Below are 22,625 nucleotides of genomic sequence, written 5' to 3'. Positions count from 1 at the left end.
TTTAGAATATGCTCTTGTGCTGGTCTGTGTACAGTCTATTCTCATGCTGATATGACCTGTGAATGTATACCAAAGACTATGAAACCTCGGCTAGTTCTTATACAAAGGGAATTTTGCCACCAACGAACTCGCCACCAAACACCAAGAGAAAGATAAACTACGGCAAAGTAGTTGCGGTGTATTAGCTGTTTGATCGACCACAATGTCAATTTTTTTCAAGACACCCCAATCAACTCGTAAGTTTGTTAGCTTGTCTGTTTGCAAATGTCGATGTCAACATGTTGTCGGTGACGTAATATGAGTCTGATAACTGACTGTGCTGTTATTGCTCAGTTACTTCGCTGTTGCGTTTGCATTTAAACACACAAGCTATGTGAGTTAAACAACTAAACAAAGTAGAGCGAATTTCAGTTTAATGCTATTAGATCGTTAGTACTTTGCTTAGTGGCAAGATATTTTTGAAAATTTAATTTTACATATTTTTCTCATAATTATCATAATTATTCGATGCCCCGGGATGTTCCGGAAAGTTCCGGGATGTGCCATGTTCCATGTTCCACGTTTATTTTCATGGTTTTATCGACGGCCCGTAAGTAAGTAAGTAAGTAAGCAAGCAAGCAAGCGAGCGAGTGAGTGAGTAAGCAAGTAAGTTTTTTTTTTTTTTTATTGCAAAACACAGGGAAAAAAAACAACTTACAGTTCAACTACTTACATTACTTATGGGACAATTACCTACATCACTTACTGGATAATTACTAACAATACAATTACTTACATTACTTACACTACAATAAGTTACATTGTATTAATCAATTAATTAATTATCGTTATCTTTTATTCCTACTTTTTTAAGAAAATCATTAGTCGCCAGTCGTCTATGCAGCAATTTGAATTGAAATACAATTAGTTTTATAGATTTTGTACACTGAAAAGATAGCTGGTACGCTGCACTCCAGTCTATTGGTTCATGGGCTTCAAAGGCACAATCCGTAGCCCATTTTTCTTGACTCTTGGTTGGACACCTTTGTTTAAGACCAATTATTTTTTTATAGGCCTGTCTGCTTGGTTTACTTGCTTTCATAAATTTCGTATAAAAGCTTTCGTATTGTATATTTGTATTATTGTGTAAAGGTACTTTGATTTTTTTTAAAGCGGATAACAGCCCATAAAAAGCAAGATAATTTGTTTCAGTGATACCATACCGATCTTTGAATTCAGAAAAGGATAGGAAGGTGTCTGAATCTTTCATCAAATGCGAAACCCTGTTAATCCCTTTCAGCTGCCATTTTTTGTAGAAGATTGGTCTGTTATCGATTCTTATAAGGGAGTTGTGCCAAAGGCTCTGAGAGCGAAAATGGTCTGTATTATTCTCGTAAGTGATTTCAGTCCAGATATTTAAGATTTCCACAATAAATGGATAGGATAAATTGACATACTTTGACAGGTCTTTTTTGCTAAGGTTACCGCTGAACAAGGCTCTGCCACCGTAGTTCCAGAGTTCTAAGTCAAAAAAAAGTTTCCATTTTCTGTGATTGTTTACATCAGTATATTTTTTGACCCAGGTAGTTTTCAATCCTTTATTGAAGGATTCAATATCAATCATTTTTAAGCCGCCTTTTTCATAGTCATTAATCATTACTTCCCTCTTAATTTTGTCGCCTTTGCCGTTCCATAAGAAATCATAGAAGAGCCTATTGATTTCCCTTAAGACACGGTGATTAGTCGTGAGGGGAGACAAAATGTATACAAGTTGGGACGCAATTAAACTTTTTAGAACAGTAATTTTACCAAAAAGGGTAAGTTGACGACACTCCCAGCAGCTTAGGCTATTTTTTATTTTTATCAATTTTTCGTTGTAGTTCAGCTCTACTGTTAGGTCAGGATTAGTCGAGAACCATACTCCAAGAGCTTTGGTCTTTCCTTTAACCCATTTTAGGTCTCTTTCTGGGCATAATTTGTCTTCTTTTTCGGCATTAGCACCGATCCAAAGGGCTTCCGTCTTTTTGTTATTTAATTTAAGGCCAGATATCCGTTGAAAATTATCCAATATATGCAGAGAAAATGTAAGAGATTCCTTGGAACCATCGAGTATTAAAGTGGTGTCATCTGCATACTGACTAATTTTTATTTCATTTCCATTCACAAAGATGCCTTTGACATTTTGGTTTTTCCTAATTGCATCCACTAGAACCTCAACACAGAGAATAAAAAGATACGGAGAAAGGGGGCAACCCTGCCTTACTCCTCTTTCGAGCTTAAAAAAGTTGTTGGCCCATCCGTTATTGAGGATGCAACTTGCTGTGTTATGGTAGCATAGTTTAATCCAGTTGATTAGTGATTGTCCAAAGTTGTAATATTTAAATGTTTTTTGAATGAAAGGCCACTCTATTGTATCAAATGCTTTTTCAAAGTCAAGAAAAAGTAAAAGACCAGGGGCTTTGTTAGCCGTTGCGTAATGAATTATACTGTCAATGAGTCTAATATTCTCCCCGATAAACCTATCTTTAAGAAATCCAGTTTGATCATTATCTACAAGGTTCGGTAGAACTTTTTTTAGTCTGTTTGCAATAGTTTTGGTCGCGATTTTGTAGTCGCAGTTCAAAAGAGTTATTGGTCTCCAGTTCTTAATAAAGTATGGTTCTGCATCTTTTTTGGGGATTAATTTAATGATTCCGCGTCTCTGGGTTACCGAAAATTGACCTGTTTGATATGCAAAATTAATCGGTAGAGCATCGCACCGGTATCGCGGAGGTCACGGGTTCGAATCCCGTTGAAGCCCTGATTTTTTTCAGGCTTCTTCTTTCCAATTGCTTAAATTGGAAAATTAACTGCGATGATCATTCTTCACTGTCATCTACAACCGCAGTTCACATATGAATTATTTCATATAAACTTCACATCATTTCACTCCTCACGGAAAGATATGATCTCAATTAATTGACCTCGCTCCCAATGTGTGGCTTCATAGCTCAGTTGGTAGAGCATCGCACCGATATCGCAGAGGTCACGGGTTGGAATCCCGTTGAAGCCCTGATTTTTTTTCAGGCTTCTTCTTTCCAATTGCTTAAATTGGAAAATTAACTGCGATGATCATTCTTCACTGTCAATAACAATAATGGGCATGATAATGCAAAACTCCTACCGCAGAGGTTTCGGGATTGGGATAATCTCTCAAGTCCCCACTTAGTATTTCCCTGATGGCTGCTTTCAGGCAGTCAGGGTAGACATAAGTGGGGAGTGCTTTGCCTCTGAACTGGCCTTCTCCAACTTTGTTTCCAAACTGTCAGTAAAAGAGAAAAATGATTGAAGGTAAAAAGAGGACTGAAAATGCTTTAGCATGGATAAACACGAAATAGAATTCAATGGCACCCAACACAGTTGTGAAGAGGTGGAGTATCAAAATCCTCATAACTAATGTCCTCTAAATGATACTGTGCTCTGTGATAAAGTGAGTCGTTCTCTCAACTAATCTGATGCAGAACAAACACAGTCGCAACTTAGACATTCGCGTTTTCTCGCGATTATTTACCTTCCGTTCTCGTTGGCGGTAGTGAAATTTACAATTGCCCTAATTGGCCGTGTGATTACCTTTTTTGATTTGGTTTTACGACACTCCATTGTCAGGACTCAGAGTGGCGTGCCGGAAACGCTCACAACAGAATCAAAATTCATCAAAAGAGAAGCATGCGCTTGATGCAATTTGTTTCGGGGATGTGACCAAAATATAACAAGAAATTCACATCGGGAGTTCAACTATAGTCGAACTATAGGCTTATGTAATCTTTACGATATACACAATATGGTATGTGAACGGAAAGAGCCAAGGAAAGCACAAGTACTTCTCTGTGAACTCGTATACTAAAACGATGGAGGGTGAATGGAGAATAACATTCTCTCGTTAAGAAAAAGCAGGCGAAATTCAAAATATAAATTAAAATCTGCAATAGAACTTACCCATAAAATACCAAAAATACGGCGAAAGAACCGCTTCCTGGCAAGCTCATCGCTTTCTTGGGCCTTCTTCGAGAAACCACGGACCAGCCGCGTAAGGCCCAAAGGACTTCCCTGAAAACTAATTGGCAAGCAGATTTTGTCAACCAAACCAAAATTACGAAATTCAGAGAAAAATCTACATCACTGTAAATTTATTTACCCTTTCTCTGTGAAAGCTGTCTCCAACACGTGTATTGCTCGATCCGCTGCCATGGTCAAAGAGGGTCATTTGTATTGGATGACAAGGTTTTATGTCAGCGATCTGTCAACGAGACATCCTTGGGGAATTCCAAAGCAAGATGATAGTGTTTTGGGCACAGTATGGTGTCCTACTTTTCCTGCTAAATCGGCCCTAGAAACAAAAATTCGCTCGCCTATATCTCGATAGAGTTTGGTTGTATCGACCTGAAACTTTGCATGCAAGTTTTTGTTGACATTGCCTATTAGCTGAAAAAAAATTACGGCAATCCGAAAGAGTCACTTTAGCCTCCAGGAATACCTTAAGCAATAGACCACACTTTCTATGGGTTTATAGGGGTAACAACCCACGTAGGATGTTTGGGAGAACACAAGAAAAGTTTGTGATTTGCAAACTTTTTGAGTGTTCTCCCAAACATCCCAAGTGGGTTATTACCCCTATAAACCCATAGAAAGTGTGGTCTATAGCTTTTATAAAATAACTTCAAACAAAGCACACTATTTTTGGGGCGAAATTGTGTTTTTAATAATGTGATCAAGTTTCGTCATATCATAACAACTTTTATACCATCTTGATCGTGCTGAAGAAATAATTTAATGCTGAACTTTTCATAAAACATGAAAAAGAAATGCAAAAACCATTATGTCCACTATCTGTGAAAGATAATATACTCAGTTAAAAGGAAACAGAATTGTTCTGTCATGGCTTGTAATTGTAGATGTGGACATTTCCAATCGTGCACGAACTGAACATCTGACTGAACAGAGCTGTGTTCTGCTGTGTGGAAGAAATTGCCATGTTGGCAGATGGAACTTGCAGCTGCTGTAGCAGAGGCCTTCTTTCGTTACCCACAAGCTGATCTGCAGTGGTCAGCTGGACTTAATCATCACCAAGTGCTATTGTAAGGATGTTGTTGTATGGAAGGGATGTTGTGGTAGTTTTGGAGGCTGGACTCATTCTGGTGACTGGATATCACCATGATTTCCCGATTGGTGATGCCAGCAATTGCCCACAAGGTTATGGCTGTGGCCCTAACTGAATGATTTGTTTAGATACAAAAAAGACTGGCAGCGGAGCTGATATCTTTCATCATGGTTGAGAGCTTGTTTACTCCGAGCGGCCTGTTTTCGTACCAAACGTTGTCAGATGACTCCCAGTTTCATTTAGGATACTGGAATAGTGCTTCACATTCTGGATTAAATTTCGACCGAAAAAATTGAGAACAGTATAACCATTGGTTTTACTACTGGTTTTGTACATTCTCGCATTTTTGCTCATGGATGACGTAATCATCCATGAGCTTAGGAGGCAGTTGAATGGCACTCACTTACTCGATTCTGATTAATTTATTCATTAAACTTTAATGAAACAGTTTTCTCCCACCTCCCCTACTCAGTATTGTTTTTATCCAAGAGTGTTCAGTCGTATTCAAGAAAGTTTTTGACAAGGGGGACTACAAAGGCGTCCATTTATGAGTTTGTTGAGCACATCAAAGTTGGCCATTTTGGTCTCGTGTGTTTTTCTTTCATAAATATGTTGTTTTTGCCTATTGCTTTTGCTCACACGTAGATGAAATCTGGTAGAGACATTTATGACTGTGGTAATGTATCGGTCACAACAGCACGGTCAGGGAGGTCAAAGAATTGATACAAGAAACCCGGGAAAACAAGGATCGTGTTAACTTAGCATATAGGGGAAATTTTTTTCCTGGCACGAGAATTTATGGTTTCCACTCGGTTTCTCTCCTTGTAGAGTCCAAGGTAAGCTTAATTTCAATTGTAAGTTCTTGTAAAGTTTCAGTTTCATTGTTTCTTTATTGTTTTATTTTGTTTACACATTGAAATTCTGCCTGTGTTAGTATCTGGCAGAAGTTCGAAATTTGTAAGCCTATTTTAAAATATTTCAAGTAAGAAATTCGAATTGCCTTACCTTTTACATTTGTTGTCATTCACACTACATTTCTTTTGTATTCCAAGCAGTTCGACCAGAGTGAAAATTTCTTCACAGATGATATGCAAGTCAACCTACGTGTACAATCAAGGAAATATACTCCGAAATACTTTAGTGATCATGGATGGACAAATTAGGTCCAAGAGATTGTAGATCTACATACATGTACTTTTTGTGAGATAGATATGCTGTCCAGTTGCGTCAAACATAAGCCGGATGCATGGTGGCAGGTGATGGAGAGTTTTTTTACTTCTAGAAATGAGAGATTTAAACAAATTGAAATCAAACCTTAAAATAATGATGGAGAAGAGAATGCTTGATACTTGTCAACATAAGTATGTTCTGTAATCATTGCAAAAATCTATTTCAAGTGACATATCTACAATCCTTTTGAATATTACTACATTGCTTGTGAGATTAGCACAAACAATTACCAAGATATATAGGAATAAAATACCATGATTTTGTTTCCAAGAAAGAATATTATTATTTTACTTACATACACTGCAATATGTAGTAACCTTATTATTGCTTTGCACCAAGCTGGGGCTTCTCCCTATAGTTGACTAAAGGTGCACTTTTTTCAAGCTGGAGGTTTTATAATGTAGTGGGGCGACATAAGGTTTGTGAAAGGGGTTTTAAGCTAGAAGCTACATGTATATGAAAGAGAAGCCTTTCCTGTCAAAAAAACACTATGTAAGGTGGATAGGGTTTTGACCTTGGGGCAGAGCCTTCTTCTATAAAAGTTTGTTACTTCCCTTCCCCCTTCCCATGGACATAGTTCTATAGTAAAAAAACTGATAAATTGTAAATAAAACATCCCCTTCACTTCTGGGTTCAAGATTGAAGCAAAACTGTCTGAAATGATTCTTATAATATTGAATGAAATACTTTTCTTTCTATAGATTTTCCATTTACCAGCAAGCTAAAATCAAATTGTTTATGTTTGACAGATTTTGCCAACATCCATGTCTCACTTAAGAGTGCCTGCCTGTAAAAATCAGACAAAATCTTAATTTCGTGGCAAGGGTCGAAAATTCGATTTCGCTCATATTCTTATGGTAGATAGGCTAGGGCATGACAGAAACTACAGGATAGTTTTTTTGGTAAAATATCCTTTTATTTCAAAGAAATATGCAAATTAGCGACTTCCGTCAAAATCGTCATTCGACGCACCATTTTATTAAACAAGTTATAGAGCCTCGCATGCAAAACGACATTCTTCCGTCTTTAAAACACTCAAATATTTTTGTGCAATGTTTAAATGTGTACTGGGTTGCTTTTAGGGAATGTTGCGTTGTCTTTTTGGGTGAAAAATAATTAAATTTCGAAGACATGTATTTCATTCACTTAAAAGTACTTCGTGAATATAATTGATTTTCACCATGTGCGAAACCTTCAAATGGATTAAGCTTCTGGTGGTTGAATCACAGAAGGATGGTCTACAGATTCCTGTAAAAATTTCTTTGGGCAAATGATTGTGAGTGATGCAACAGCTTTTCAAAGTACGTCAAAAATGCAAATATTTGACCATCTGTTGTCAAATTTCAATTTACGGGTTAGACGTATATTTTAGCATGCGCCACATGACTTGACCTATAATAAGTTGAAATAGACACAGAGCTGATAATTTTGAAATGTTCTAACCTTATTTGTTGCAAAAGGCAGGTCCAAAGCCGATTTGGCATGTGTCTAGTCGATCTCTCACCATTCGTTGCACATAAAGCAGAAGTTTGCTTTTGTTTACACAAGGTTAACAAGGTCAGCCTATTATTGGTCGAATACCATGAATCTGTGACCATCTTTCTGCACATATGAACATCACTGCATCTAGGTCAAAAACGGCTGAGTCATTTGTAGATAGTTGCTTGCTTTGCACTGCGCCAAAATAATACGTTTGTTCGACTGCTGACCATTGCTGATAAGCGTGTCGGCGCAGCACAATGACTTACAGCTGTTATTGTTCGTCACACAATGCTGTCATGGCATATGCTGCACATTTTGATATATTTTGTATAGAGCACTCTCAGGATAAATGAAACAACTTAATCATCTGTTTGTTCATGTATATAATAATATGTGTATATTTATATAATCGTATTCTATAGTGTACTTGGCCTCGGTCCAAATCACGTTTGTTGTACATTTTGATGTTTCAGACAACAGCTGATAAAGCTAGTGCCTGTACTCACTAGAATTTTAACAAAATCGCCATGAAACAAATTACAGATCAATGAAGCAAGAACTAGCTGAAATAAAAGTAGGAAATCACATGTCTAATTCGTGAGAAAAACAGACTATATTTAATTAGTAATTACGTCAGTAAATAGCCCTGGCCATGCCATTTTATTTGGCGTATTTTGTTTGCCTAGTGGTGAGGCATTGGTATGTTTGTAACAGAAAATGAAGGACTGTTGTCAATACAGTCCAAATTTATTGTCAGTAAAATATTGTAAATAAAACACTTACTGACTGGTTACCTCCACGGCCACCATTTGCTCGTTCCGATAAGGGTTTCATTATTGTGTTTACCCCTATTAAGCGGCCACCCAAAATTTAAAAACTCTGTTTTGGAAAGGGCAATGGCAGATAAGAGTCTGGAATTGAAGGTGCATGATGAGTGATAATTCAAATACACGTCTATCATGATTGTCTTGAATTGACTCCATGTTCACCAAGAAATTTATAACCCAATAGTGAAAAATTAAATATTCAAGGTACACCAACCTCTATTTAAGCGGCAGGCCCCATTAAACGGTCACCACCCATTTCCCGGGGGGTAGCCCACTGTATTACATGTAAACCAAACATAATTGCACAGTGCAAAAAGACCTAGGTATGAGTTTAGCGTTACAGTATTACCCAGGGCATGTAGGTAACGGTGGTCGAGTAAAAGATAAAAACAGGGGCAATGGTAAACTATTCATTCTTCTCATTCCTTAATTTAATCTCTTCCTACTCAACACGATTGTGTGCTTCCAGTGGTTCCCAGCCTTACAGAGCCTTATGTATGAGGATAGAAATTGTCCTACCCCTACCCCCTAAAATAGGATGACAGCATTGCGTGACAAACAAGGAACTGCTGGAAGCAAGGATTCAAGCCATCAAACCATGATGATCAAACATAATATTTTGGTGTAGTGCAAAGCAAGCAACTATCTACAAATGACTTAGCCGTTTTTGACTTAGATGCAGTGGTGATCATATGTGTCGAAAGAGGGTCACAGGTTCATGGTATTCGACCATTAAATAAGTTGACAGTTGGCGATGTACATCGGACGTTATGTAAACAAAAGCAAACTTCTGCTTTATGTGCGACGAATGGTGAGAGAAACACGTCAAATGAGCTTTGGACCTGCCTTTTACAGCAAATGAGGTTAGAACATTTCGAAATTATCAGCTCTGTGTCTATTTCAACTAAACATTGGTCAAGTCATGTGGCGAATGCTAAAATATACGTCTAACCCGTAAATTGCAATTTAACGAGGGAATGATCAAATATTTGCATTTTTAACGTACTTTGAAAAGCTGTCGCATCGCTCAGAATCATTTGCCCAAAGAAATGTTTACAAGAATCTGTAGACCATCCTTCTGCGATTCAACCACCAGAAGCTTAATCCATTCGAAGGTTTCACACATGGTGAAAATCAATTATATTTACGAAGTACTTTTAAGTGACTGAAATACATGTCTTCGAAATTTAATTATTTTGCACCCAAAAAGACAACGCAACATTCCCTAAAAGCAACCCAGTACGCATTTAAACATTGCACAAAATATTTGAGTGTTTTAAAGACGGAAGAATGATGTGGTTTTGCATGCGAGGCTCTCAAACTTGTTTAATAAAATGGTGCGTCAAATGACGATTTTAACGGAATCTGGTGATTTGCATATTTCTTTGAAATAAAAGGATATTTTGCCAAAAAAACTATCCAGTACTTTTTGTCATGCCCTAGCCTATCTACCATGAAAATATGAGCGAAATCGAATTTTCAACCATTGCCGAGTTATTTTCCATTTTTATGGACAGGGACTCTTAAGTGAAATCGGGCAAAATACTCTGGGCAGTCTTGGCATTCTCAAGTTGATTGTCAGTGTGAAATTTTGAATTTATTGCCTAAGTCTAGGTATTGTTTGTAACTCTAGAGTAATTGAGGAATGGAATTTCTTTATTACCTTATACAAGTCAATGTTTGTTTCTCTTCAGGCACTGTTTCAGATGGAGAGTTTTGTTCTTTGAGAACACAAGGGAAGACAAGGGTTCTGCATGTTTGGCAACTTATACATGATGCCAAATAAAGTGCGAAGATCACCACTGCGAAAAAGTTATCATTGTAGCTATTTCATTAATTTCCTATGGATTTTTAAAGTTTGTAAATTTGCCCTTTTCCATGTTCACGACCGAGGAATAACGGAGAATGGGATGAGTTGGTTTTTGACGTCACTTTGGGAATAACAATATTTTGTTTCTGAGAGGAATGTACGCAAACATGTGATAGTGTGTGTTAGAGGCCATAGCAATACAGGATGTGTAGAATAGACCATTCCTCTTCATTCAATACCTCTATCTTGATGAAACTCTACCAGAAACGAGAAAAAGACCAAAGAAGTGGGCTGATCTGTGCGAAGCTAAAGCCAGGGAGCCATTGATGATTCTTCGATCTCGGGTTCACCGCTACTGTAAAAACCTAGAGATTTTCATGGCCTGTATATTCTTCTCTATCTCTAGTGGAAAGCTTGAAATTGTCAAGGTACTGCATAAGGCACAAATTTGGGATAAGCTGGAAGCCATCTGACTATTTTGAATGCAAACGACCCTCTGACACAAGTCCAGATGAAACTTTAGGTGACAAAATTACACAGTAAATTAAAGGCATCGCGTTTTGAAATAGAGACTTGTTTAAACGAATAGCAAACTAAACCTCGTTCTACAACGATGTGAAGAAGATTGTTGAGGCTTCAAACTGGTGAACTAGTCATATATTTGTGGATTTTAATAAACACACACACACCAGAGGTCGCCTGTAATCTGGCCGTGTTCCTCAATGGCCACTCTGAATACAAAATTGTTTTGCTCTTTGAGTTTCATCTTTGAGGAACGAAATACATCTAAATTACAAACTTAGAATGGATCAAGCATTTATAAATATATGAGGAAAGTGAAACAAACAATTAAGATTCAACCCTATAGCTACCGACGTAGATTGTTGCGCTTAAAGAAGAATGCGCTTGTCAGTGAACCGAGATGCAAACTAATAAGTCAAGGACTCCCAGGTTATTAACGTGCGTAAAATGGACATTTCATTCAAAACAACAGTGAAGTAGAAAGGTATTCATTTAACTGACAGTATACTGAACCACTTTTGAAGATCTTGTCAAAGGATTTTCCATGATTTCACTAGTGCGGAATATGCAAATTTGCGTAGCTTGTGTTCATACACAGCAATTGAATATGCATATACTATGGTTGGTCGACAATAACGAAGCGAAAAGTTACCTCACCTTCGAATATTGTTTGCCGACATCTCTGCCTATCTCTTATGTTAAAACTATTTTCAATCATTGATCTGGAGAAGTAGGCAGGAGTGGAGTACAACTGCATCACATTTTAACTTGTATTTCAGGGGAAATTAATAAATGAATATAAAAGTGTTTTGTCACTCCGTAATTTGCACATTCCGTAAAGTCAAATTACCAACTCTTTGTGTTCATTGACATCTTTGTAACTCTTTAAGAGCTGTAAGCTAACTCGTCAGTCATTGTTTGTACCTTTAAAACCCAAATGGACCGGAACATTGTCGATCCCGACCTAAATATAATTATACAATGCGGTGATCTCGACTGGCAACCCGCACTTCCAAATAGAAAAAAATATGTACTTCACAGCTGTCCAAATCATAGCTAGACTCCAAATTGTAATGTTAGATGATACAGTTCTTTCACTTAAAGTTCTTGTCCAGGTTTTGATAAAATATGAATCACAAATAACCCAAAAATGTTTTGACTGCCCTCAAAGCTCAGTCAAAAGTCTCTTGAGTGTTTTAGCCCGGTTCCTGAGGTGACATCACTAGTAGCCCAACCCAGATCCCACTTTGTGCGGTCGTGATCATAGTGTAAAGAACATTCACGAACTCTTTTGTTGCATAAGAACTTGTTTTGTTTGTACAGATACAACACAGCTTGATATAGCACGTCATACCACATGAATATAATCAATTGTAAATCAGACTTTGATCAGTCCTTTTGCGAAGCGAAGACAAGAACATGAGATCACGGTTTTACGAAGTTTTATGTTGTAAATAGGGACAAATTTCAAATTAAACGGAAATCATTTCAAATACAATCTCGAAGTTTATTAAATGGTGCCCAACGTGAGGCAACAAGCTCCTTGATGAGTGAAGTCAAACATCAATTATGACGACTACCAAAGAAAAGAAAGAGAGGTTGACACAATTGCGAGCAATACGAAGTTTATTAAATGGTGCCCAACGTGAGGCAACAAGCTCCTTGATGAGTGAAGTCAAACATCGATTATGACGACTACCAAAGAAAAGAAAGAGAGGTTGACACGATTGCGAGCAATACGAGGAACTCACCGTTCCATTGTAACGAAAAATGTGACAAATGTTCACAACCTTGTGGAGGATGAAACACTTGCAGCTAGCGAGCAAGTTAAACAACTGGAAGTTATACATTGATTGTTGGAAATGAAGCTCAAGGCTCTTGGAGACAGAGATCAGGAAATTCTATCTTTGTATAGCGTAGAGGAAATTCCACAAAAAATAGAAGAATTGGAAAGGTATGTGGAGAAAATTATCACGTGCCAGAAGAGAATAAACGATATTTCTCAGCAGAACGATGGGACTACGCAAGAAATGATTAATCCACTCGCCAGATTAATGCAAGCGCTTCCCATAAGCGTACCACAGCAACCTATGAATCAAGTCAAGGCGAAATTACCAAAACTAATACTGTCTAAATTTCATGGTGATGTAACGACCTGGACGGGATTTTGGGAATCATACAAGTCTGCAGTTCATGACAACGAAAATATCTCAAAAATCGACAAGTTTAATTACCTAAAATCACTTTTGGAAGGAGCCGCAAGTCGAGCCATTCAAGGCCTTACTTTATCAAGCTCCAATTATGATTCAGCTGTGGAAATTCTCGAGCAACAATTTGGCAGGCCGCAACAGATAATTTCTGCGCACATGGAAGAGATCTTAAAATACAACCCTGCACAAGTGATCGACCATCTCGCTTCGCTTTCTGTATGACAAATTGAGCGTACATGTGCGAGGATTATCTTCACTCGGAGTTACGGCACAGGAGTATGGCAGTTTATTAATACCGATTATCATGTCCAAGTTACCAAACGAAATAAGGCTTGAAATCGCGCAAAAATCAACCACTGATGTTTGGAAAATCAGTGAATTGTTAGAAACCATCAAAGGAGAAATTGAGGCAAGAGAAGCGAGTGAAGCGATCAAAACTCAAGAATTTCAAGGATGAAAACACACCCCTGGTTTGGGAAAGTTACCCCCAACGGCAAATACTCTGGTTTCCATGCAAGGCAAAGAATTTCAATTTCGCTGTGTTTATTGCAATGGGGAGCATTACTCAGCCTCCTGCACGAAAGTTCGACTATCGAAGGATCGAAAAGAAATTCTCCAGAAGAATAATCGCCGTTTTATTTGCCTCAAAACTGGTCATGGAGCAAATAACTGCTTTAAAACAAAGAAATGCCGAAACTGCGATGGAAAACATCATCAATCGATTTGCACAAGAATTGACACGCCTGCAGTAGATCAAAGAAACCCGAATCGAAACGAGAACTTGAAGGAATCGCAAAACGAAAGTACAACAGTAACCACGACTACAACTGCGAATTCTATGACCAAGGGTACTGTGTTGCTTCAAACAGCAAGTTGCATGGCGGTCAACGGCTCCAATTCAATTCCAGTGCGCGTGCTCTTCGACAATGGAAGTCAACGATCATATGTTTCATTGAGTGTGTCTTCTCGCCTTAATTTAAAGCCTGTCAAGTCAGAAAATCTTTGCATCAACACCTTCGGGGACGCAAATTACTGGAAACAACTGCACTGTGGTAAAGCTATGTTTACAAACACGAAGTCACGAGGAATTGGAACTCTTTGCATCGAACTACCCAGTTATCTGTTCTCCTCTGCCAAGCAAAATCAATGTGGCTGACTATGTCCATTTAGAGGGCCTCGATTTTGCAGACGACTTCAACAGCACTGAATCTATTGATGTCTTGATTGGTTCCGATTACTACTGGGACTTTGTAACTGGGGATTCCATTAAAGGTGAACATGGTCCAACCGCAGTGGACAGCAAATTTGGATGGCTGTTGTCTGGACCAACATACGATCTATGTTCTAGCAATGTTGTTGCTTCCAATTTGATTATTTCTGGTGAATGCAATTCGATGTTTGGAGGGCAAGATGACGAATTGGTTGAGAGTTTGAAGAAATTCTGGGAGTCCGAAAGTACTGGAATTCTAGACGACTCCAAGATCGAACGACAAGTACTCGATATCGCAAAGCAAACCGATATCTCCTTCAATGGTCGGCGTTATGAGGCAAGATTGCCCTGGAAAGAAGACTGCACCAAACTCAAACAATTATGGTATGTGTGTATCTAGGCTACGATCCCTGCATCATCAACTAAGGAAAGAACCGAATTTACTGAGCGATTACGACAAGATCATTCAAGAAAAAGAACAGGCTGGAATCGTTGAAAGGGTTCCCGAAGAAGAAACAACCAGTGACAAGAGCCGAGCTTATTATTCGCCACACCATGCAGGATCGATTTTAAGGATCGCGAAACAACTAAAGTACGTATAGTATACGACGGGTCAGCAAAATCGTCCAAAGAAGAACTGTCACTAAACGACTGTTTAGAGACCGGCGATAATTACATTCCGCACATATTTGAAATGCTAGCAAGATTTCGAAACAACCTTCTGGGTCTTACTGCAGACATCGAAAAGGCCTTTCTGATGGTGAGCATTAAAGAAGATCGAAACATGCTACGCTTCCTGTGGTTTGATAACCCAGAGCAAGACAGACCCAAAATAGCGCAATTTCGATTCAACCGACTTTTGTTTGGATTATGACCATCGCCTTCAATACTTGGAGCAACAATAGCTCATCACTTTTCCTTGTACAAACAAAGTGAACCGGAAATGACAGCGCTTCTCGAAAAATCATTTCACGTTGATGATCTGCTTTCTGGAGCTGGAAACGATGAGAAGACCCTGGAAATTTATCACAAATCGAAGGGAATCATGACAGACGGAGGATTCAATCTGAGAAAGTGGAACTCTAACTCACCTAGTGATGTCTGAGATTTCAAATTCTGAAAGGTCTCAAGAAGATTCAATTACTCCGAGCAAATCGCGGTCGGTCGCAATGAACTTTTCTTCAATTTTTCCAGTTTACACACGTACACGATGTCACTTCCGCTCAACAAGAGGTCCGTTTTAAAGGTCACAGCGAAGATCTTCGATCCGATGGGATTCTCGATAGGATTGAAGATTCTATTTCAAGAACTCTGTGAGGACAAGGTGAACTGGGACGAACCGCTTCATGGAAAGCTTCTTGAAAGGTGGAAATCCTTCCTGGACGAAATCAGATGTTTCGAAACCGTGCGTATCCTGTGATGCTATTTTGTTGCGACGTCTGCGGATGTTCAAATACACGCCTCCAAAAACACCTACCCCGCAGTTGTTTACTTGAGGTCTTCCTACGAAGATGGTCGTATTCACGTGAGGTTAGCGGCCTCCAAATCCAAAGTGGCACCCATGACAAAGCAATCCATTCCGCATTTAGAACTGTTAAGCACTTTATCTCTTGCACGGCTAGTCGACAAGTTCAAGGCATCGATTGGAGAAAATCACAAAACTGTGTATTGGACTGACTCGATGACAACTTTGTGCTGGATCAAAAATCAAAGGGTTTGGAAACAGTACGTGCAACACCGAGTCGACGAAATCCGCAGCCTAACTTCAAAGGATTCATGGCGACATTGTCCCAGTCATTCAAATCCTGCTGATTTGCCCTTGCGTGGTTTGACAGCTAAAACCTTTGCAACGTGCGAAACATGGTGGAAAGGATCCGAATTCTTGTACCTTCCCGAATCTGAATGGCCCGAGCATCGAACAACCCAGTCCGAAGATGAATTAGCGCTCAAGGAAGTGGTCAAATCGCCGTCAACTACTGTGCACTCACTTGTGAGTATCTCAGCCAACATGCCAGAGAAGATTGATCAGATAATCGACATTAATCGATTTCACGACCTGACAAAATTACTTCGTGTTACCGCCCTCATTATCAAGGCCGCCGAGTCATTCAAGAATTCAGTCATTAACAAAGAGGGTACTCGGAGAGAACACATGCGATTAAATGCAACAGATGTAAACGAAGCCGAACGACTCTGGATCCTTACAGTTCAACGGTCAGCCTTCTCCCAGGAAATCGCATTTCTTCTGAGTAAAGAGCGCAGTTGTACCCCTACAACGTACATCACGCAGTTTGGATTGTTTTTGGACAAAGAAGTTATCGAGTGTAAGGGGAGACTTAACAATGCACCGTTGCCTTTAAACACGAAGAATCCCATTCTACTGCCAGCCAAGCACGAATTCACTCATTTACTAATCAAGCATTCACATGCGTCTGCGAAACACAGTGGTATCAGGGACACTTTAATGACATTACGAGAATGCTATTGGGTACTGCGTGGACGAGAAGCGGTGAAAGGGTTCATTCAAAGTTGCGTTATTTGTCTCAAACACGAAGGGTCACCATACGGTCCTTTACCTCCTGACGACCTGCCTAGTAATCAAGTGTCAGAGGATCCGCCCTTTACGCATATAGGGCTCGACTTCGCTAGACCGTTGTACGTCGAAACGAAAAATTCAAAGGAAGAATGTAAAGAATCACAGAAGGTCTATGTGTGCCTCTTCACGTGTGCCTCCACCCAAGCTGTACATTTAGAACTAACACGAGGACTTAGTGTTGAATCGTTTTTACTTGCCTTCTGAAAGTTCACTAGTCAAAGGGGATTGCCTGCCACCATCACTTCTGACAACGCCAAGACGTTCAGATCTTTGTCTCAAAATATACGAAAGATAACACGAGCAGAAAAAGTTTGGCGATACCTTGCGAACAAGCAGATTACGTGGAATTTTATTGTCGAAAAGGCCCCGTGGTGGGAAGGATTCTGGGAAAGGCTTGTGAGAAGCATCAAGAAACCCTTAAAGAAGACCTAGGGAGGTCTACACTCCGTTTTGACGAGTTGGATACTGTCTTAGTGGAGATCGAAGCAGTCATCAATTCCAGACCCCTAACGTACGTGTACGGTGACGAGGAGTTCATCTCTTACCCTTTAACACCTTCCCATTTGATTTACGGTCAACGAATTACATCAACTCCGAACGCTTCTCACTATGAAGTAATCAGTACCAATCAATTGCTCACGAAGAAATTCCGTCATCATAAACATGTTCTTCAACAACTGACCAATCAGTGGTGTCGAGAATACCTACTCAAGTTGAAAGAACGATCTCAAGTTCGACCTAAGGGGAGTAAAACACGAAGTATTTCCATTGGAGACATCGTCTTGCTGAAAAACGATGCTACGAGTAGAGCTTTTTGGAAACTAGGAAAGGTCGAAGAACTTATTTCAGGAAGAGATGGGAATGTTCGTGTGGCTGTGGTGAAATCTGTTAGTGATTCAGGTCGTCCATCTCGTTTGAGAAGAGTTGTACAGCATTTGGTGCCCATCAAAGTCAAGGTGCAGCCTGAAGCTACAGTAACGAATGAAGTACAAACAGCTAATCAGAGTGGAAGACCAAGGCGCACCGCTGCAGTTACTGGAGAATCAAGACGAAGAGAACTTAACGTTGTGCAAATAAGGTAGTTATTCGCTTTCACGAAATAACTAAGGGAGTGTAAAGAACATTCATGAACTCTTTTGTTGCGTAAGAACTTGTTTTGTTTGTACAGATACGACACAGCTTGATATAGCACATGATACCACATGAATATAATCAATTGTAAATTAGACTTTGATCAGTCCTTTTGCGAAGCGAAGACGAGAACACGAGATTGCGGTTTTACGAAGTTTTATGTTGTAAATAGGGACAAATTTCAAATTAAACGGAAATCATTTCAAATACAATCTCGAAGTTTATTAAACATAGAAATTACATGTTTAAATGCCTGTAGAAACACAGGGATTTTATCAATCGAGATAATTTTTCGCTGAAGTCATTAGGGAAACTAGTAGATTTTATTAAAGGGAAAAAATTTGGGGGGTTAGTGGCACTTTAAAAGTGGGTTCCTATTTTAATGATGAACAAAGAACACCGCTTTTAATGTTCAATTTGATGAAACAAGTTTTTTTAATTCAGTAGGTGCTGATGGTAAACCACAAACTGTAAGTAACTATGCTGCTATTCCTGTCAATGTCATTGTCCAACTGCACAACCTGATGTATGCTCAAGGGATGACATTGGAGGGTGCCATCACCTTCACACAAGGAAGTCTTGTCCCAGATGGCTATCAACCATACCCATTCAATAAGGACACACAAGAAACCATGCTGGATAAACTGTGCCCCATTGTGGCTACCTCTGTCTACCGGCATGCCATCCAGGGGTTTAAACAAGAAGGTGTTGACTTCACACAGCATCTATATATCCCTGATTTAGACCCCACTACACATGAGGAGTGGCATGATCGGGGTGATCATAGCCACATTTACAAGTGGATGGCACAGCATGTGCGAAATGGTGGTTACACAATGTTGAACTATGAAGCTTTTGACGATGTGTTGAAAGATCCCAGTGGTGGTCTTGCCCACACAGCTCTCACTGGCAAGCAAAAGCAGAGTTTGAAAGATGCTGAAAGGCTTCTGTCGTACCATGTGGTACATTCATTGGAAAGACACGGTCATGTCAGAGGCTGAATATGTGAAAGTACTTGTACAGTGACATAAAGCATCGGATGGGCATGGCTTGTCTCAGCTTACCAGAAGCAAGTACAATTACCAGATGCTGGCATTGATCCTTGATGAGTGGATGCCTTGGCATCGCACAAACTATGATTTCTCTACAATAGACATCAGCAGGTAACTGAAAAGACAGTTAGATGATGTGGTTTAACTGTGCAGTTGTCTAGGACAAGTGGACTTTGTGGTCAGACAAGTAAAATTGTTATTAACAGAGAGCCAAACAGAAGGCCTAAACCAGAGTATGATTTTGTTTTATGTTGGTTTCATGAATAGTTAATAAGCTATCCTTAAGGGAGGGGAAGGGGGAGTGTCCTGAGCAAGCAAAATTTGAGAAATAATGGTATACCTAAAAAACAAATGAGTTGAGTTTACTCAGAGTAATGGCAACATATGTCTGGATTTAATCAGTCTTGGAAAGTCTTTCCTTAAAATAGGATATAGTAACATGAAAACAACATTATCCACTCATTGAAATTAATGTGTACATATATTTGGACCAATTTGCAGGTCTGTTGAAAACATTTGTGGCTTTTCACGTGAGACTGTAATTGAAGTCACAACCAACATAGAGAGCTAGGAACAGATGTTACAGAACAATGTTACTGGATATCCTGAGCACTGTCGTGCTGGTGTTACTGATGACTTGGAAACATTTTTTCCCATTACTCACAGAGACATTGGAAATGTCTTCGTTCTAAAGCAGTTCAAAGAGTACTGGCCAAAGGGAGTAAGGTAACTATACATTATAAATACATGTAGATATATAAACTAGACTTAAATGGAAGCCAGCCAATCTAGGCAGGGTTTCAGAGAGGTTTTCAAGGCAGGGTGCCAATAAAGAATTCCTGGTCAATTCCTACTGCTCTCACCAAATCACTGTAAGTTTTCTGTTAATTTGTCAGGTCATGTAGCTGACCTTGTTGGGTTTTTGGCCAGAGACCCCTTGCTTATCTGGAACAGTGCAAGGGTTGCATAAATACTATTTTGAAAACAGAAACTTTTATAACTACATGCATGTATTGCTTGTTAATTAAATTTACTTTGGACTACACAGTGCATTAGTATTTGAGATATTCTTGAAACAAGTTTCTTCTAAATGGTGGTATTTTTGGACAAACTGAATTGCTTGGGATGGGATAATACTCCTCTACAGACAACTGCTGAGCATGCTGTTAGGCTACCATAATAGTTTACTGGTGCCACATTAATTTTTCAAGGTGGAAAGATACTGTAAGTGTCAAGTGATGTGTTAAGAACTCAACTCAATGACCCCATTCAGGGCTAGAACCAGAACCCACCTGACTGGAATCAAACTTGATAACCACAAGGCCACCACATCACCCAAAATCTCAGTCACCCCTATCACAGCAAGAACAATGTTGATGAATTGTGAATTACATTCACTCCACCATGTAAATTACCAGGATACTGTTTTTAAAATTAAGCCCATAGGGTTTTCTTGTTTTATTTAGGGAATTCAGCAAGAGAATGGATGGTGACCTTCCATTTTACTACTGGACCATAAATGAAAGGTACTCAGAAGAAGAACTCCCCTCCTTTGATGTCTGTCCTTAAATTCATGAGGACCAGGAACTGAGGAGCCACCCTGTCGGTCTGCACAGACTAGTCGTTAACCAAAGAGAGGATAGTTCAATCTTTTTTGCTGGCCATGCACACCTGCCAGCAAGGCATAAGAAAACCATTCGACAATCGTTCCATAAGCTTGAAGATATTTTACTAAATCCACTGTAAAATGTCCTGTTGAGGAGGGAAATGTCACCCTTATTTGTGAAGTTTTTACTTTCACACTGAATTACACAATTTATTGGACAATTCCATTTTATGTGATGAATACTGTAACTGTCAAATTAATTTAGCCTACTTAGTTAAACATTACTCTTTCTCTTGTTTAAGCTAGACAAAGAGTGTAAATTTAAAATGCTACACTTCAGTTTTTAAAGGAAAATTCAATTTTCAACGAAAAAAAATAACATCTGCTCTCAATAAGCACACTCTTCAATTACCTTGTGTATGGTTTTCCAAAACAGAAGCCATTCAAATTAAAAACTAGCAAGTTAAATTTACTCTTCAAATTATGAGAAAATATAGAAAAATATTTTTCTACTTAATGACAACAATGGTATCATGATGATAATTATAACATTTCATAGTACCTGTACCTGTTTTGCAACAGTGAAAAGAAAGTAGGAATTAGGCTATTGCACACCATTTTGCTAATGCTACCTCCAGTCCCTTAAGGGGCAAAATTTGAGCCATGTATTGAATTAAAGAGGCCATTTTTGGCATAGTGATCACTTCTTGCCCCCACAAGGGAATGGAACTAGAAAATATTTGCAGTAGAAAAATGGCCTATTGGCAGTAATTGTAAGGTATCTTAATTACTCACCTTCCACACTTTTGTATTTTTAATATATTTTTTTAATTTGTGTATTTATTTTTTAATAATTTAATGTTATTTTGGATCGGGACCTTTCTGTAGATCACCTACGGGTGAGAAAGCTTCCCGTTAAAATATCATTATTATTATTAAGATTTCCTTTCGCCTTGAAATAGTCATTAAGCACGGCTGAATTTTGATCAGGATAAAACAAGGAATATTCCTCAACAATCAGGCAATAGAACATTGCGGAGAAAAAAAAGGTTATCAAGAAACAGGTTTTGTAGTGTATCTCTCCTTCCAAAAAACTTGTACATGGTATAGTGCCAGGATACAAATCACTTCCTTTTGTAGAGTTTGGAAAGTTATCCAACAGTGGTGTTGGTTAACATTATTCACAAAAAGCCTCATGCAGAAATACATCGGGTGCCCTAGATTAACCACCAAGCCTTGTTTACACATTTAATTCATCTCTTGTCCATACTGTTTTCATCGGTGTATTCTCATCTTGGCTGTTTTGGAAATGCATTCATGATAAAATTTATAAATTTGCACTTTCAAATTGCAGCTTCCGTGTGAAATTAGCTAGTTTGATGTATCCATGCATAAGGGCTATTAGTTGAGTGGCAAATTGCCACACAAGTTTAGTAAAATATTGTAGTACGTATAATCAGTAAGAATATTACATATAGTTTCAAACAAAACCCTCAGGTAGGGGTGCCTGGATGAACCAGATGAACTTTATTTAAAGAAGCTAAACAGAAAGAAAGTTACAACCTAAGTTAATATTTTTAATGCAAATCTAAACAAATCATTGAATATTTTCTTTCCTTACATAATTTTGATGAATTAAAAAGTCTTAAATAAGAGTTATTATTAGCCTACTCGTGCAATACAAAGAAGTTGTGTCAACCCTGATTGTTGTGCACTTGCATTGTTGGATTCATCAGGTGTCTTTTGGTGGGTTATTTAACAAAAGTCTGCAATGTTGAACTGCAATGTTGCTTTATAACTGTATATACAACTCCCCTTGTCTTCCAGCAACTA

The 22,625-nt window shown here is 38.7% G+C and overlaps 1 protein-coding gene and 1 pseudogene across 1 annotated transcript in view; one reads left to right on the top strand and one right to left on the bottom strand.

Annotated features, from left to right (window-relative positions):
• LOC145501133 (uncharacterized) overlaps positions 1-22,625 on the top strand; it is a 114,514-nt gene that overhangs the window by 33,487 nt on the left and 58,402 nt on the right. The window lies entirely within an intron of this gene.
• On the bottom strand, positions 4,892-5,673 carry LOC145499473 (uncharacterized; annotated as a pseudogene).

Source organism: Orbicella franksi, chromosome 10 (assembly GCF_964199315.1).
Source record: "Orbicella franksi chromosome 10, jaOrbFran1.1, whole genome shotgun sequence".
Lineage (NCBI taxonomy): Eukaryota > Metazoa > Cnidaria > Anthozoa > Scleractinia > Merulinidae > Orbicella > Orbicella franksi.
Note: the sequence above shows the minus strand (reverse complement) of the source record. Positions and strands in the feature narration are given on the sequence as shown.